This window comes from Pipistrellus kuhlii, unplaced genomic scaffold (genome assembly GCF_014108245.1).
Source record: "Pipistrellus kuhlii isolate mPipKuh1 unplaced genomic scaffold, mPipKuh1.p scaffold_m20_p_13, whole genome shotgun sequence".
NCBI lineage: Eukaryota > Metazoa > Chordata > Mammalia > Chiroptera > Vespertilionidae > Pipistrellus > Pipistrellus kuhlii.
The window spans coordinates 2,291,482-2,307,532 of NW_023425438.1; the positions used below are offsets into that span (position 1 = coordinate 2,291,482).

Consider the following 16,051-nt stretch of genomic DNA (forward strand, 5'->3'; position numbering starts at 1 on the left):
ATCTGGCCTCACTTGCTGAGCTTCCACGGCATTCTGGTGAAGTGAGCTGGGCAGAGGCCACCAGGAAGGACATCAGTCCAAAGCCAGAGATACGGGTCACAGGAACGCTTAACCCACAGCCTATATTTTATTTTACTGTTTTCAATTTTCAGGTGTGCAGGCAGCTCTTTGAGATGAGGATTTTATCCGACACCTGCGCATGAATTCCACACTCCTCACACATGCACAGCTCCCGTTTCTAGTGTGGGTGGCAGAGAAGGACCAGGCTTGGCGGACACCCAGACATGGTTGCAGATACCAGCTCCCAACCTTCCCAAGGAGGTGACATTATGCCAGTCCCTCTGAATGCCAGTTTCCTCAACCACAGAACGGGACAGCATCTATTTCAAAAGCTCCTCAGAAGCTTGCGAAAGTGGACAGTGAGGCTTGGTATTCCTGCTGTGAATGCTCTAGGTCAGTGGTCAGCAAACTCATTAGTCCACAGAGCCAAATATCCACAGGACAACGATTGAAATTTCCTTGGAGAGGCAAATTTTTTAAACTTAAACTTCTTCTAATGCCACTTCTTCAACATAGACTCGCTCAGGCTGTGGTATTTTGTGGAAGAGCCACACTCAAGGGGCCAGAGAGCCACATGTGGCTCAAGAGCGGCAGTTTTCTGACCACGGGTCTAGCTGGCTCCGGGTTGCTGCTGCCAGCATTTCATCATTGCTACCGGAAGGGCATGCATCTTGTTGCCAGTGGGAACGTGAGTGTTGACAGTTGCCGAGGCAATTGTGCATTTATCATTGTTCCCCATGACCCTAAAATGACTGCACATTTTACCTTATTCTAAAACCTGGAGATCGTCAAACCAAGTGATTCCACTAAAGGACATTCACTTACAACACAAGCAGGCTGTGGGAACGAAGGCATCTGTGAGGTGGAGCCCTCCTTGTCTATGTCAGCTCGGGGCCTGGGACCTGGGAGGAGGCTGGTGACTCTCTCTCCCCTCCCCCTCCCACATCCTCCTCCACTGAGCTGCATCCCTTTTTCATTTTTTATTTTTTGTCTCTCCCTTTTGTGACTTGCCTTGACTTCCAGCTTTTTATCAGATGCTCCATACCAACAAATGCGGTTCCCTTTCTGGAGAGGAAGCTTGGGGAACACACAGAGCTGACCCTGTCCCCGCTCTGTCTCGGCACCCCTGCTGGCGGAGGCTGCAGGGTCTGCTCCTTCGCCTGCCCCTCGGGGCAAGGAGCCCAAGGACTTGTTAGACTCATAGGCCGCCGTGCAAGGACCCTTGCATGCGATGAAATCCAACCTTGCCATGTCACCAACACTGGGACGGAAGCAGAGACCTGCCCTGCTCCCACCCAGGCAGCAAGGAGCAGAGGAACCTGGGCCCAGCCCAGGCCACGTGCCTCTCAGTCCCATGTGTCAGCGCCTGCTCCCCCTGCCACCTGTCAGGTGTAATTCAGGTGCTCCACTCGAGGAAGAAAACGGGCTGTGTGGCTCTGAGACAAAGACATCTCTGGAGTCCCCTGGTTTCCTGGGGACACCGTGCTCCGCCGGATCCCTGGTTTCGCCCCTCTGCCACCCTGTGGGATGAGAGCCACCGCGTCCTGTCAGCACAGGGTTAACGAACGAATGAATGAATGATCTCATTTGGATGCTTCATCCATCCTAAAAGTGCAATTAAACTCTTTGGGGACCCTGCATTCCCCAGTTTCATTTTAAATACCTCATTATCCCGGCCGCAGAGAAGTTTTATTAGAAAGGGAAGTCATTAAACAAGCAGACACCAGACGCAGGCCGGAGATAATTGAGAGTGGAAGCGCGTCTGTCGGCAGGGCCGAGGTGGCAGCAGGAAGCTCACTACTGGCAAACGGCACGCCCGTTGCCAGCAGTTGGACTCCCTGGTCCAATGGGGCGCCTGAACCAGGCAAACAGACTCCCACGTTCCCCGAGAGAGGTTGGTGAGAGATTCTATATCTGCCTTCTTTCCCATACCTCCCTGTTCCTAGACGGGCCATCCGCACCGCCCTGGCCTGTGAGCAGCCACCCACCCATCCTCTGGCCTCACCGCTTCCGTCCCTACGTCCCCGGGATGTACCTGTCCTGCTTTCCCTTCCCCCAATCCGTTAGGAAACCAGTTCCATCGATTTTCAGGACAAGGCCAGCAAGCCATCCTGGTGCAAAGAGAGCTACTCCCAGCATGCTCAGACGTTTCCTCCCAGCTCCGAGGTGTCAAGCTCCTATCCATCACTTTTGTAAAAGCCGCATCAGTGCCGGGCCGAGAGCAGAACCCTCATAAAATCTCTAAATATTTACTAGGAGTCCGAGTTACAACACTGACCAGCCCCACCCCCATTGAAATCTGGGCACATTCTTCAAGCACAATGATTTTAGGTCATGGGCACGCCGGCCAAGAAAATGACAAGACTGTGTGCGGTGGCACACAGAGCTGGCGGGACCCAGTTTTACATTCTGGCCCTGCCACTTGCTAACCGCTGGGCTTTGCAAGCGACCTCACCCCTCCCCGTTTCCTTCACTGGAAATAGGGGATGGCGACGGTAATGCCCAGAAGTTGTACTGAGGATTCGAAAGACAATGTGAATACTCACAGATGGTAACTTAGGGAAAAAAAAAAAAAAAAAAAAAAAAAAAAAAAAAAAAAACAAAACACAAAAGGAAGCTAACTGTGCTCAGAATAAAAAGGATGGAACATTCATTTTCAAGTATTTTCTGATGGAAAAACCAAGAGTATGCCATGAGGTAAGGGCAGTCGCTTCAATAAATGGTGTTGAGCAAACTGGACAGCCACATGCAAAGGAACAATACACCAGACTCCAAAATCCACTCGAAATGCATTCAAAACCCTGAACGTCAGACCCGAAACCATCAAATTCCTAGAATGGAACCCAGGCAGGGAGCTCTTTGCCACGGGTCTCGGTGGTGCATTTTTGGATCTGACACCAAAGCAAAGGCAACAAAAGCAAAACACACGTGGAAGGAACTACAGCAAAGGAAAGCATTCTCATCAAGGCAGGAACGTGTCTGTTGAAAACCGGGGCATTTGTAGCCATTTCGAATTTGTTCCTCTTTGAGGAGGAAACAAAGGCCTTGGCGATTCACGCCGCGTCCCGGTGCCACGGAACAGAGCTTAGCTGCTGAGAGATAACGCAGAGATTAACCAGCAGCATGAGGAAGCTGAGCGAGTTTTAACCTTCCCAGATAATGAATGGATCTCTGAAGGCCAGCATTAGTCCGGAGAGCTTCCCACCAGCTTCTAAGAGGACCCAGAGGCCCAGTAACTGCGAACTCTTTTCTAATCAATATAACTAAATAACGGCAAGTCTGATGTGAGGCGGACGCCATGCCAGACCCTATAAATACACAAGATAATTTGTTTCTTAGAAGGCAAGTATGGTTATTATCTACAGATGCAAGAATGGACGCTCAGAGAGGTGAGTATTTTTGTGTGTGTTTTTCCAGTCTCACAGTTAGGACCTCACAGCAGTAAAGTCTGAACTCAGATCTGACTTCAAAATCTACTCTTTCAATCACCATGTAGCCCCCGAGGAAGGATTCTGACCCAGATGAAACAGGAACCAGCGGCTACTACGAGCTGATGAGTCAAAACTCAGCGAGGCTGGTTCCCTGCCACACGCCTCTCTCCTGGCCCTGCTCACAGGAGCCGAGAGGGGCTCTGCAGCCATCACATCACCCCATCGCTGTGAGAGCCAGGCCAGGGCTTGCCAAGTGGGCAGGGGCAGGCCTGCTGGATCTCAGCCACAAAGCACAGGCAGCCTGCGTCAATCTTAATGGGTGACCCAGTCAAGCCACCACCTCTGGGACCCACGTCACCCTGCCTTGTCCCGTAGGACACCACCTCGCTGACTGTATTACACAGATCTCTTTCCATGTCTGTCTTCGCCAGCAGCCTACATGCTTTGAACAGTCATTGCACTCATTTTTTTTAATCCCCAATTCCCCAAACTGCAATTGGTACAGAGTAGATGCCCAGTGAATGAGCGGTACATAAACAAACAGATTCAACATGAAGGGTGGTCAAGATGTCTAGAGAATGCCTCTCACCCTGAGAGTTTGCAGCTAACTATTCCCAAACCAGTTCTCAATCTCTGAGCGGTGGTTCAAGGTCTTCACCAGAGAGGATGCTATGGGTGCTTCAGGCTTTCCACCTTCCAGAGCACTCTCTCTGTCAACGACTCCATCCCCTCCTCCAAGCACAAGCCAACGGGGCAGCGAGGACTATGCTGCCAACCCACTTTCAAGCCTGAATCTGAGGCTCAGAGGAGGAACTGCACTTCCTCAGGGTCAACGTTTGACCTTGAGACTGCTGCTTCTCCGGTCTTTTCACGTGACCAGAGTGCCTTTCCAGCTTATTAACAAGCCCAGGGTCTGGGTGATGTGAGGGGAGCAGGGACAGGGTGGGGAGAAGTGTGTGGAATGAAGGAGAGAAGGAAAGGGAAGGGAAGAGGCGCTTCTCTGGCGAGTGTCACTGACAGCTGCCAGCCGTGACCCGGGGGCCTGGCGGCTCCGAACAGGGGCTGGCTCGGGAGGGACAGATGGGCTCAGTGTCCCTGACTCATCATCCAGTTGTATCCAGGCCCTGAGAGTAAAAGCAAACTGAATGCTCTCAGGGCTGAGAGAGTGAAAACAGGAAGTTGCAAGTGGCTTCTCTCTCTCAACTTGGTCCCAACACTTGGGGTCAAGGGGCCTATCAGGCAGCTCCCAGCAGCCCGCCTCCGCCTCCGTGGGAGTCCAGCCGCACACACAGGGGCCGGAAAAGTGGGGGCCGCTCCCGGGAGCCTCCCAGAACGCGGGCTCAAGGGGCACGGGGTTCCTCTGGGAGCAGGCCCAGGAGGCCCCCCGCCCACAGGGAGGAGCCTCAGGGGGAATGCCAGCTCCATTGCTGTCCCGTTCATTTCACAAAAACTGAGCGCCATGTGCAAACATCAGCGTGACCCCAGGGGGACAGCTCACTCTGCAGAGTGGGGACAGCCCGCACCCCACAGATGAAAGGAAATAACGCCAGCCAGCTCCCCACCGCACTCCACATCTATTATTAGGACCCAGGCAGGATGCTACCCACGGGGTGCCTGGGGCTGTGGTGCCAAGCCCGTGGGTGCCCACTGTCCTCGCTCCACACACACAGAGCAGGGAGCAGAGGGGGTGTGGGCAGGTCCTCCCCCCCTCCCTTTGCCCTATTTCCCCCAGGAGCGCAGGGCCAGGATGAGATGAAGTTCTGCTAGCCCCCAGCCTGGCCCGGTGCCCGTGTTTGTGGCTGTTTATCCCCGAGCAAGTAGAAAGGAGAAATTAAAGCCATAAAAGACAGGACAACAGACCAATAAAAACCAGCTCCCAGAAGAGTCAGGAGGAGGAGGAAGGGAGGCAAAACTGTCGCCATGGCAACACAAGACAGTCGGAAGCATGCAAGAAAAACAGCCCCTGCTCTGCCTCCTCTCTTCCAGGCACAGCGAGCCCTGGGACCCCATTCGGAGCTCAGGGGGAGCCAGGGAGCCACCCGGAAGCCCTGGCCCTCGGCCCCGATGCCCAGCCTACCCGGGCTGGCAGCCCCCCTCCCAGTGCTGATCCAGCACAGGTCCCAGCCCTGCCTGGTCTCAGCCCTGCCTGGTCCCAGCCCTGCCTGGTCCCAGCCCAACTCTGCGCCCGGGGACTCAAGGCGGTGCCCAGTGGCGGTGGCCGGGAGAGGGGGAAGTTTTAGACAGGGAAAGGAAAGAGGGCCACGGAGCAGTGGGGAGACCAAGGCCTGAGAACCAGCCCGGGGTCCCCCAGGAGCAGGTGGGAAACCAAGGGCGTGGGAGGGGAAACGGTGCCTGGGGACATCCTGGGGATCTGGGGTGGGGTGGGCTAACAGCTTTGGAGATCCGAAATGACCAGGCTCTCGGGCCTGGTCTCTGGGAATAGCGGCCAGCACATCCGGGACCCAGGGACCACCTGGCCCATCAAGACAGGTGTCTCCACCCACCGCTTTGCTAGCAGGACCTGGCCTTTCAGGAAGCCGGTCGAATTGTGCTCAAAGCTCAGGATCCATAAGTCAGTGCCCTTCTCCAGATTGGGGGGGGGGGGGGGGGGGGGGGGAAGGAGGCCTGGGTCCCAGGCACAGCACCTGGCTAAGCATCTGGGGCAGGTGGCAGGGAAGGGTCCGGGTGTGCAGGCGCGGGGAGCGCTCACCCCGTCTCTGGGGCCTCGGGGACCCGTGGGGAACTAGGCTCTCCTGCTGGGAAGGGGAGGCAGAGGCTGGGGTCCCCTAGCAACACGGGTTGGGAGCTGATGATACCCTGATGCCCAGGGAAGGGAGGGGGAGGCAGGGGGAAGAAGAGGGGGGTGGAGATCGAGGGGAGAAGGCGGCGATCGGGAGCATACCGGGAGGCTGTCCTGCGGAGAGGGGCAGCGGGCTGCCCGGGAGGCCGTCTGGGCGGCGATCACCGGAGAAGGGCGGAGGGCTGGGTCCTCCCCGCTCCCGCCCGCCCTCTCCCGCGGCTGGCGAGGATGCAGGGCTCGCCGGCGCCTCCACAGCCCGCTCCCTGCAGACCCCGGCGGCGCCCCACCGCGCCCACCGCGCCCCCCGCGCCCACCGCGTCCCCGGCGGCGTCCCCACCGCGCTCACCGGAGCCGCCGCCGCCCCGCTCGGCCGTGCGTCCACCGTCCACCGCCGCCCAGCTGCCGCCGCCGCTGCAAACGCCTCTCCAGCGGCCACCGCAGCCCGAGAGGAGCCGGAGCCCCGCCCCGCCCCGCCCTCCAAGCCCCGCCCCCAGCCCGACCAGACCACGCCCCGGGCCGCCCACTCCGCCCCCATCACGGCCCGCCCCGCCCCGCCCTTCAAGCCCCGCCCCCGCCCCGCCCGGACCCGCCCCCGGAATCCCCACCCCGCGGGCCCAGGAGCTGGTGCGGACCCGGTGCGCCCGCGGGACCCCCTGCCCGTGGCTCAGCCTTGGCCGCTGGGCTTCGCCCTCCCCCGGGGAAGCCGGGATCTGCCGTTTCTGGCCATGGCATGCCTCCATACCCGCTCCACCCTCCAAAAAGGGAAGCAAACAAACAACAACAACAAACTCGGGAAAGGCCCAGCAATCAACTCCCAGATTCACACCCACCCTCAAACAGTGCCCCTGAGCCCAGTCAGACCCTCGCAGCCCCCATCCCCACCCTCAGATCACCGTGGGTTAGACACCCAGTTCCCTGCTCACCCTGGTAACAGGCTCCCAGCCCCCGCCTCCCTCCAGGGGAGGTTGGAGGGGCGCAATAATTATCTAATTGAGGAGACCACTAGAAAAGTCCTCACAGATGCTTAGTTCAAGTATAATTGCCCAGAAGAGTAAGCCTACAAAAACACTTAAAAAAAAAAAAACAACAACAACTCTGTGATGCAAGGGGAAAGCAGGGATTGCAGTGTCATTGTCATGATCATTGTTCTAAAACATCTGCCGTGAAGGCATTTAAGAGAAATTCAGGAAACCAGAGAGGGCTGCCCAGTGCCAAACAGGTTGTGAGTCAGAGCCCCATTTGGAGGGGGAGAGGGGGAGGGCTGGGCCGGTCCTGCAGGCTCTGGCTTCTCCTGCTTCCTTTTGCAGGCCATCAGCTGGAGCATCCCCATCCCGAGACATTTATTAGACTCCTGCAAGGGGTCCAGGCGTGTGCCTGGAGCTGTGTCCTGGCAGGGGTGTGTGAGCTGGTAGCAGAAGGCAGGCGGGGCTGTGGGGCAAGTACAGGAAGCTTCCGGAGAGCTGGGTCAGGTCCCCACACAGAGCTCCCTGTGGCTCTGACAATCCATAGGTGGGTCTGAAAAGCTCCCATAAGCCACTTGGCATGGTGGCTTCCTGTGCTGGGTTTTGGCAAGAATTCAGACAGGAGGGCACAGTCTGGTAGAATGAAATAGTCTCCCCATTGGAAGGGGGCCTTAGGATGGGAATAAACACTTACCCACGCTTCATGTGTGTCTGCCTGCCAAGGCATGGCATTCCTGGCCCAGCCCCTGCTGTCATTCCCTGCAAGGACGGCCCACTTTGACTTGGGGTGGTTCTACTAGAAAATTCCTCTCGTCCCACCCCTACCACGTACACACCAACATGTCACATTCATTCCATCCTCCTTGAATCCGGTCAGGCTCTGGCTGGGAAGGGCCAGGATGAATCAGCCACAGACGCCATTCACCCCATAAAGTACTACCATTTCAGAAAACGCGAGGGCTCCTCACTTCCCGCCCGCCTGTCCTCAGAATACAGTTTAGGCTGGTGAGAGGAGTTTATTTGCAGGAAATTTCACCTCCACGCACGTAAAGACAGCTTCTGTTTTAGTAACTGTGGGATATGCCCTTGGTATAACAGGGTTTCTAATGATCAGTGTGAAATGAACAATGATCAGGTGAAATAGTCTTTCAGCGTCATCAGTAAAACTAATAACAAGTTTAGAGGTTTGTATAATAAAGATTACAGTGAAATTAAGCTATCATTGAGGGAGCCAGATAGCTTTGAGATAAAGTTTCAGATGGTTTTTATTCACAATGTACATTTGCTAAAATGAACTTTAATGTCGTAGTTAAATTAAATTTAAATGGAACTATTCTAGTTTCAAGGACACACTCATCACTTACTTGCTTTGTGTTTTTTTCTTTGTTTTTTTTTAAGAGATTTCTTGAGCTTTGGCAAAGTGCCAGGCTCTGTGCTGAATGATGGACCCTGTGCCAGACTGGGAGAGGGTGCCAACAGCTTGCCAGCCCAGTTAGTGATGAGGCAGAATAGGAAACAGATGAGACTAGAGGTATTAGCGGTATGGACCTACCATGAGAAGGCATTCATTGTGATTGGGGGAAATCGGGAGCAGACCCTTTTACGTTGAACCCTGAGGGATGAGCTAGACTTCCACAGGTAGGAAATGGGGTCAAGGACACCCCAGGTAGAGACACAAAGGGGTTCAGTGCAGCCACAGCACTAGAAGGACTGGACAAAGTGGGGCTGAGAGTGCAGAACTGAGAAGGCTGCACTTGACCCTGGGAGCTTCCACGGTCAGGCCAGCCTTGACTGGAGCCTCCAATAAAGAGAAGGAAGATAGGCTAAGAGCTCTTGGGGACCAGAGATGGAGAAAGAGAGGAGGCAGCAGTGAGAATAATCAGAAGAGCACTACGATCATCGCCCAAAGGTTGCTAGCTGCCCTCCATGGACCAGCCTTTGCTCCCTCACATTTGAAAAGCATCCCCAGGCTGAGAATAATCCTTGGCAAAAACAGGTCCCCGATTATATTTATTGGATATTAGAATGATAGGATCATGGAAGATGGGCATGCACTCTGGAGATAGAGCAACAAGGGTTGGTCCCGCCCAGGGCTCCTCTCCGTCCACTGAGGCCCATCCTGGGGCAGGTGGCCTCTTGTTCTTTGAAAGATCATTTCTGATTCTGTACCTTGGCTCCCACATAGGCACCCAGGACTTCCTCCCCATCTCCCGCCATCAAAGACCACTTGCTCCAAAGCTGACGATGACCCCTCACCTTTGTGGTGGCACTAGGGTAACGCTTCTTTTATCTGTGTCCCAGAAAAGAAAGGGACCTTATCTGAGACACGGATTAAACCCCCGCTGGATGTGGAGTCAAAGCTGAGCATGCATCCTCATTCTGCCACTCACTAGCTGTGCGAGTGGAAGTTACTTAAGCCTTTGGAGTTTCTAATTTCTCTTCCCAAAAAATGGGAGTAGTAAGACCCACCTTAGAAAGTTGATGGCAGAGCTTTGTAGCTCTGAAAGAAAGAATAGGGGTGTGTGTGTGTGTGTGTGTGTGTGTGTGTCCTCCTAGTGCTTTGAGTGATGCTGGTCAGGCAGAAAGTACTACTTGCTACTTAGTGGGTTATTCACAGTTGAGGACCAGAAGTGGAGGCTGCCAGATTCGGTGTCTGCTCTCTGCTTGCTGCTCTGTGCGAAGGGGTTTCCATTTTATCCTCCCACTTCACTTGTTTCCCCAGGAATCATACCATGCTCTCCCTCTGGCATGACTGTATTGACTTCCAAAGGTGGCGGGCTTTCTTGCCAATTGCAGGCCACAGTTGCTTTATGTAACCAGGGGTTTCTAAGGAAACATGCTCCAGAGGGAGCATAGCAGATCTGATTGTGAATATTGAGCTGGTTTTTACAGCTGACACGATGCACACTTCCTCATTGCAGAGATCGCAGCCCAGTCTATGTAGGGAAGCTTGGTCATGGCTGAAAACTGTGGGCTGTGGCTGAGTTGGAGCCCATGATTTGAATGGCTTCTTTAGTCACTGAGATTGTCAAGCTCTCTGAGAGCACCCTTCCTTTGCCCATGGTCCCCTGGGCCTTCAATGGCCTTGCATCCTGGCCTGCTCATTATATTTCTACTCATTCATTAAAATCCTAGCTCAAAAGCAACCCTTCTTTAAAGCCCTCTTCGACACTTAAGGCCATGTCAAATGTTCTTTCTTGTATGTTTCCCCAGCATTGGCTTCACACTTTACCTTCCCACTCTCCAGGCCCTGTTGATCACATCAGATTTTACACTGTCCATTTTTGTTATTCCCAGTAGCTATGTTGTATGAAGTTATCAGGAACACTGAAATAGCAAATGGTAAACTGCTGCCCCTACGGGAAACAGAGGGTTAGGTTCCTGTGAGCCCCTACTCCCGACATTTTCATCAACAATCAGTACATAACCTTGGTTAATAGGTGTTTCTGTTTAAAGACACCTTACTTCATATATATTGTTGCTTCATTGACATTGAACTCAAGGCCAACAGCACTTTAGCTCACGTAACTTTGGAACAAAGCTTGTCTAACCCAGACATGTTCTCCAGTAAGGCACATCACAGCCTTCTCACACTTTGAAACACTACACAGCAACTCATTACTATGCTTGGGTCCATTCTAAACAGCGAACTCGCCAATATAAAGCACAGAAATGTGGCAAACATGGCACTAGTAGAATGTGGCAAACATAGCATCAGGGAGAGGGTGGTTATTCACAGTATGAGAGCTGAAACAAGGCAGAACTCAGCTAGAAATATGTCTGTTGGTGACTCACGTTTTTTTGCTGTATGGTGCACATGGCAGATGATACAAAGTGTCACCAGAGTACTGATTTTGAAGTTACAAGTAAATGTTAGTGAGTAGGCAAGTTCACAAATATAGAATTCGCAAATAATGAACATGGATTGCATATGCCTCTGGACTAGACTAGGAGCTCTTTGAGGTCCAAATCTTTTTTATTGGGCTTAGACTTCTCAGCACCTCTAAGAGCACCTGATACATAAAAATCTCAGTATTTGCTCAATATTTGAATGCACCATAAATCCAGACTTGCATTTCTTGAGGGAGTTCCCCAACAACGTATACATTTATAGTAATAAAATACCAAAAGTGTCTGGTTCCTCTCTCACAGGAATGTCAAGGACTTCATTTGGTTCATTTCATTCATCTGAGAAGACTCGTGCCTTCAAATGTATGGAACATTCTGTGTGGAGTACATCCCTTGTGTGTGGCACATCTGGATACTCCAGATAATGACTTCCAAGATGAGTTAAGATTATGAACAAAATAGTCCAGTCATTTCTCCCAAAGGCAAAACAGGGCAATGAATTTGAAGGATCTGAATAAATGCAGTCAATGGGAAACAATGAGAAAAATTACATAGTCCAGGGACAGAAAGGGATGAAGCAGAATGGTAGAGGGAAGAAAAGTGGACAACTGGAGGCAGGGCCATCACAGGGACCATGCAGGAGCTTTGCGGATAAGTCAAGATTTAAACCTGAGCCCTCTCCCTCACCGACAGCAGTATGACTTTGGGTGGGTTTCTCAACTTTCCTCTTTCTTGGTTTTCACATAGATATAATGGGGATCATAGGACTTCCCATAAAGGGCTGTCCATGCAAGTGACATTGATTGAGTGCCTACTGTGTGCCAGGTAGAAACATGAATGACACCGTGAACATGCACATAATAATTGAATACTGAGCACAGGCCTGATGTAACAGCTATCAAATTTAAAAAGTGATTTTAATTATTTACAATAAATAAAGTCTACCCTTATTTTCTCTTCTCCTTCCTTCTCTAATCTCAAGATTTCTATGTATGGCTTCTAACCTCTTCTGAGTCCAAACCCTCTGATACCTTTTCAGGAGTCAGTTAATCTCAATCTCTGTCTGGCCAGGTAAATCCAGGAATGTTTGATGGCATCCATGTTTGGCATCTTGACAAAATGAGTCAGCCTCTCTAGGAAAGTTTACCTCACCACCCACAAAGCTGAAAGCATTTCCTAAATCACCATCAGCAAAGTAATAACACATATACAAGGGCCTCGGAGCAAAGGCTGAGAGCATTTTATAGGCATAGCTCAGTCATCTAGGCAGCATCACAAGCAGGTAAGTAGGAGTCACTTGTGACTGTACCCATTTTATAGCCGGGAAAATGAAGGCTTGATGTGACTTATCCAAGTCATCAACTGCGTCTCAGCCACAACCACAAAAATAACACACAGGTGTCACGGTCTTGAATTTAGAACCAAGCATTGAATTCCTCAGACAGCCTGACCTCCTTCCCTTCCTTTGCTCTTTGGGAAACGTATCAGTGACCAGGCAGACAGGTTGATTTAGGCATAAGCCAGTGTTCTCTCTCTTGCTCTCAGTAATTTCTGTCCAAATTAGGAAGCTGAAAACCCAGCTGGGTGCTAAGACCATGATAAAATTACCACCACACAGAATGGTTAACTCCAGAGAGCTTTATTCATAAGTCCTGCTAGTAATGTATGAATGGGCTTAAATGCACACAACTGATATATGTGACCATCACATAAATGGTCCTTTTAATGGTGTTCGGCCCATTGTGTTTGCTTTTTTAACTCTTTAATCAGTTGAGAAATGATTTAGAATAGTGATGCAATAACTTTAATATACACTGATTATTATGTACTGTATGTATATTAGAGGCCTGGTGCATGAATTCATGCATGGGTGGGGTCCAGCCAGCCTGGTCAGAGATAGACATGGGCAGTTGGCCTGCCTGCCTGCTGGTCGAACTCCTGGTCAAGGGGACAATTTGCATATTAGCCTTTTATGATATAGGATATACACTAAGTGGCCAGATTATTATGCGTTCAGAGATTATCCTAATCTGGCCACTCAGTGTATTTAGAACTCAGTTTTCTTCTTTTCTGCTGTTCTCCCTTGAGTCACTATGCAGATCAACCCCTCTGAGCTCTCACCTGAGTCATTTTGAGTTATTTCTGATTGGTCCCCAGCCTTCATATTCATCTCATCCAGTCCACTGTCCACCCTGAAGTCGCAGCAATGTTTCTATACCTATATGATCATCCTCACAACCCTTTTATCCAGACCCCTCAATGGCTCCCCACCGCCTCAGTGCGAAGTTTACATCCTCTGCAGAATCCATAGGTCATTGGTCATCTTTCCTTGGTTGTTTTTCTTCCATTTCCTTTCATTTTGGAATTCCAAATATTAAATCACTCCTCTGCTTTTTTGTACCTGCTGGTTCCTCTCCCCAGAATGCCCCACTCCTCACTATCAAATGGATACACTCCAAGGAATCCTCCCCAAAGGAGAAACACCATCTTGTAACAAGGTCATCTCTGAACGTGGAGTCTTGGTATTCTCAGGCCCAGTAATTCATACCCTTTCGCTTACAATGTTTTCATTCTGCCCTTCACTGCGGGGCTCCTGTGTGCCCAGGGCATGACAGTCTAACGTGGACGCAATAAACAGCCACTGAGTTGCTCTGAGTTAAACCAAATCCCTCAATAAATAGAGATTAAAAAAACTGCCCTTTCAAGTTATTTCTGGGAAAGCAAAATATACTCAAGCCTGCGAGAGCAACACAGGACCTTTTTCATAAAAGAACGATTCCAGAGTCCTTTTCCCTTTTGGGGTGGGTAAAACAAAACTCCCATAATGAGCTTTTCTAATTGTGTGATCTTAAAATAAAATCCACATTAGTGATTACTAATCAAATCCAACAAACAGATTTCATCTTCCGATGCCGAAAAGCTTCCGTTCCTCATACGCCAAGACCTCTGCATGTTCTTTGTTTTAATTACACTAAGCATCTTTTTGTTCTTCCTCTTGGGCCTTTGCCTAGGAGGGTGGGGCAAGCTGTAAATAATAGTCATCCTCATTATGAGAAATATTATTACGCAGCCTATTTTTAGAGCCGCAGACTCAGTCCCAGGCATGCCCAGTGCGACCCCGGGAGAGCCGCAGCGGTTTCTCGGGGAGAGTCTTGGGCTCTTGAATATTTCACCGGTCTCATTAGTGTCACTCACGTGGCGTGGCTGCTCAGATGGCAGCTGCTTCATCCAACAAGCCCCAGCACACTGCTTCCCATCTGTTCAACCGAAATGGGAGGTTTTTAGAAAATACGGTGGTTTTCAGGTTGTTATTCATAAACACAATTGGCTTTCTGATTTCCACATTTCTCTATATACAGGCATACAGGCTTCCGTGAATCTACTTAATATAGGTCTTAAGAAATAATTGGAACATTACCTGTTTGTGCTTTTTTTTTTTTTTTTTAAACACATATGTAGACATTGCAAGATCTTTAAAGAATCTCAGAGCAGTAGGGGCCTTAGAGATAATCTAACCCAATGTGCTCATTTGACAGATGGAGACACTGAGGCCCAGAGAGGGAAGGGGATTTCCCAAGGTCATATGGTACGTACATGGCAGCCCTGGGGTTGAAAACACAGTGTTCTGGTTTCACACTAACGTTTCCCTCCCCTCCTCACTTCCACACCCTTCCCTCCCCCCTGAACAAATGGGCAGCCACCTTCCGGTTTGAGCACTAAAGCTTTTCAGCCCGTTGTGTACCCAGGATGCTTATCCTGAGGACATAAATTATCCAGTTTCCCCCACAATTTCTCATAGATTCCAAAACCATTGAAGTGGCCTACGTCCAGTCTAGTCCACAATGAGATGAGTCTGGGTAGTGACAGCCCAGGCCACGTCTGGACACAGGAGTCTGAAACTGCCATTCTCCCAGGCAAAAGGTCTGGTGGGAAGAGCTTGTCCTGAGTCCTGGGTGTAGAAACAGCTCTGCTTGATTTGTTGTATGATTTGGGGCAGGTCAGTAAACTTCTCTTGTTTCCATGTTTTCATTTGTCCACCATTGATGGATGATAAATGCCTGTCCAAGAAGACCTTTGAGAGGCTCAAATGAAGTGACAAATGTGGAAAGACTGGGAGAAGCTCAATGAAAAATCATTATTTAATGGAGCAGCAAAAACGCAGCAGAATATTTTGAGTTTGTTTATTTCTAAAGTGGCATGCGTGGGAACTTGATGCTAACTTCCTTCCGGTGGTCAGGTTTTCTTTGGCCCTTATTTTTCTACCAAACTTCATGAAGTCTGAACAAGTTTTACATTTTCATGTGATGAAGAATTTATTGAGCACTTACTACTATATGCCAGCCGCTCTGATAGGTGGTAGGGATGCCAGGAAGGGAGCTTGTGGTCCTACTGGCCAGGTGGGACACAGACATGAAAATACATAAGGAATGCCTTCTTGTATGAGAAGGTGGTAAGGAACTCAGGAGTGGGCATGAAACCTAGGCTGTGAGGAGGACTTCCAGGAAAAAAAAATGTTAAAGGTTGAGGGGTTTTTGCTTTCATCTTTATCCTGATAACCTGGTGAGCTCCTGCAAGTGAGGGGGGCTGCCTAAGGCTGGGCCTAAAAATTTATTTTTTAAAAAATATATTTTTATTGATTTCAAAGAGAAAGGGAGAGGGAGAGAAAGACAGAAATATTAATGATGAGAGAGAAGCATTGATTGGCTGCCTTCTGTAAACCCCATCCTGAGAATCAACCTCACAGCCCAGGCATGTGCCCTGACTAGGAATCGAATAGTGACCTCCCGGTTCATATAATAGGTCAAAGCTCAACCACTGAGCCATGCCTGCAGGCTGGGCCCAGGAATTTTTCTCTCTCAGGCTTTTTGTCCTCACTTAGTCTCCCGCATTTTAGTTAGTCAATCACCCTTTGAGTGCTTCCACCAGGCTCCACGCGTGGCTTCTGCACC

General features: G+C 50.7%; 1 protein-coding gene across 3 annotated transcripts in view; it reads right to left on the reverse strand.

Moving 5' to 3' along the window:
- The window catches only part of CYRIA (CYFIP related Rac1 interactor A), a 78,304-nt gene extending 71,564 nt beyond the window's left edge, over positions 1–6,740 (reverse strand). The window contains exon 1 of one of the 3 annotated variants that reach the window (XM_036434646.2): positions 6,638–6,740. The gene's annotated coding sequence lies outside the window, so the exon portion shown is untranslated. The remainder of the gene's footprint in view (positions 1–6,637) is intronic. The other 2 variants (XM_045580478.1, XM_045580480.1) reach the window with 2 other exon arrangements.
- Between the last annotated feature and the right edge of the window lie 9,311 nt (positions 6,741–16,051).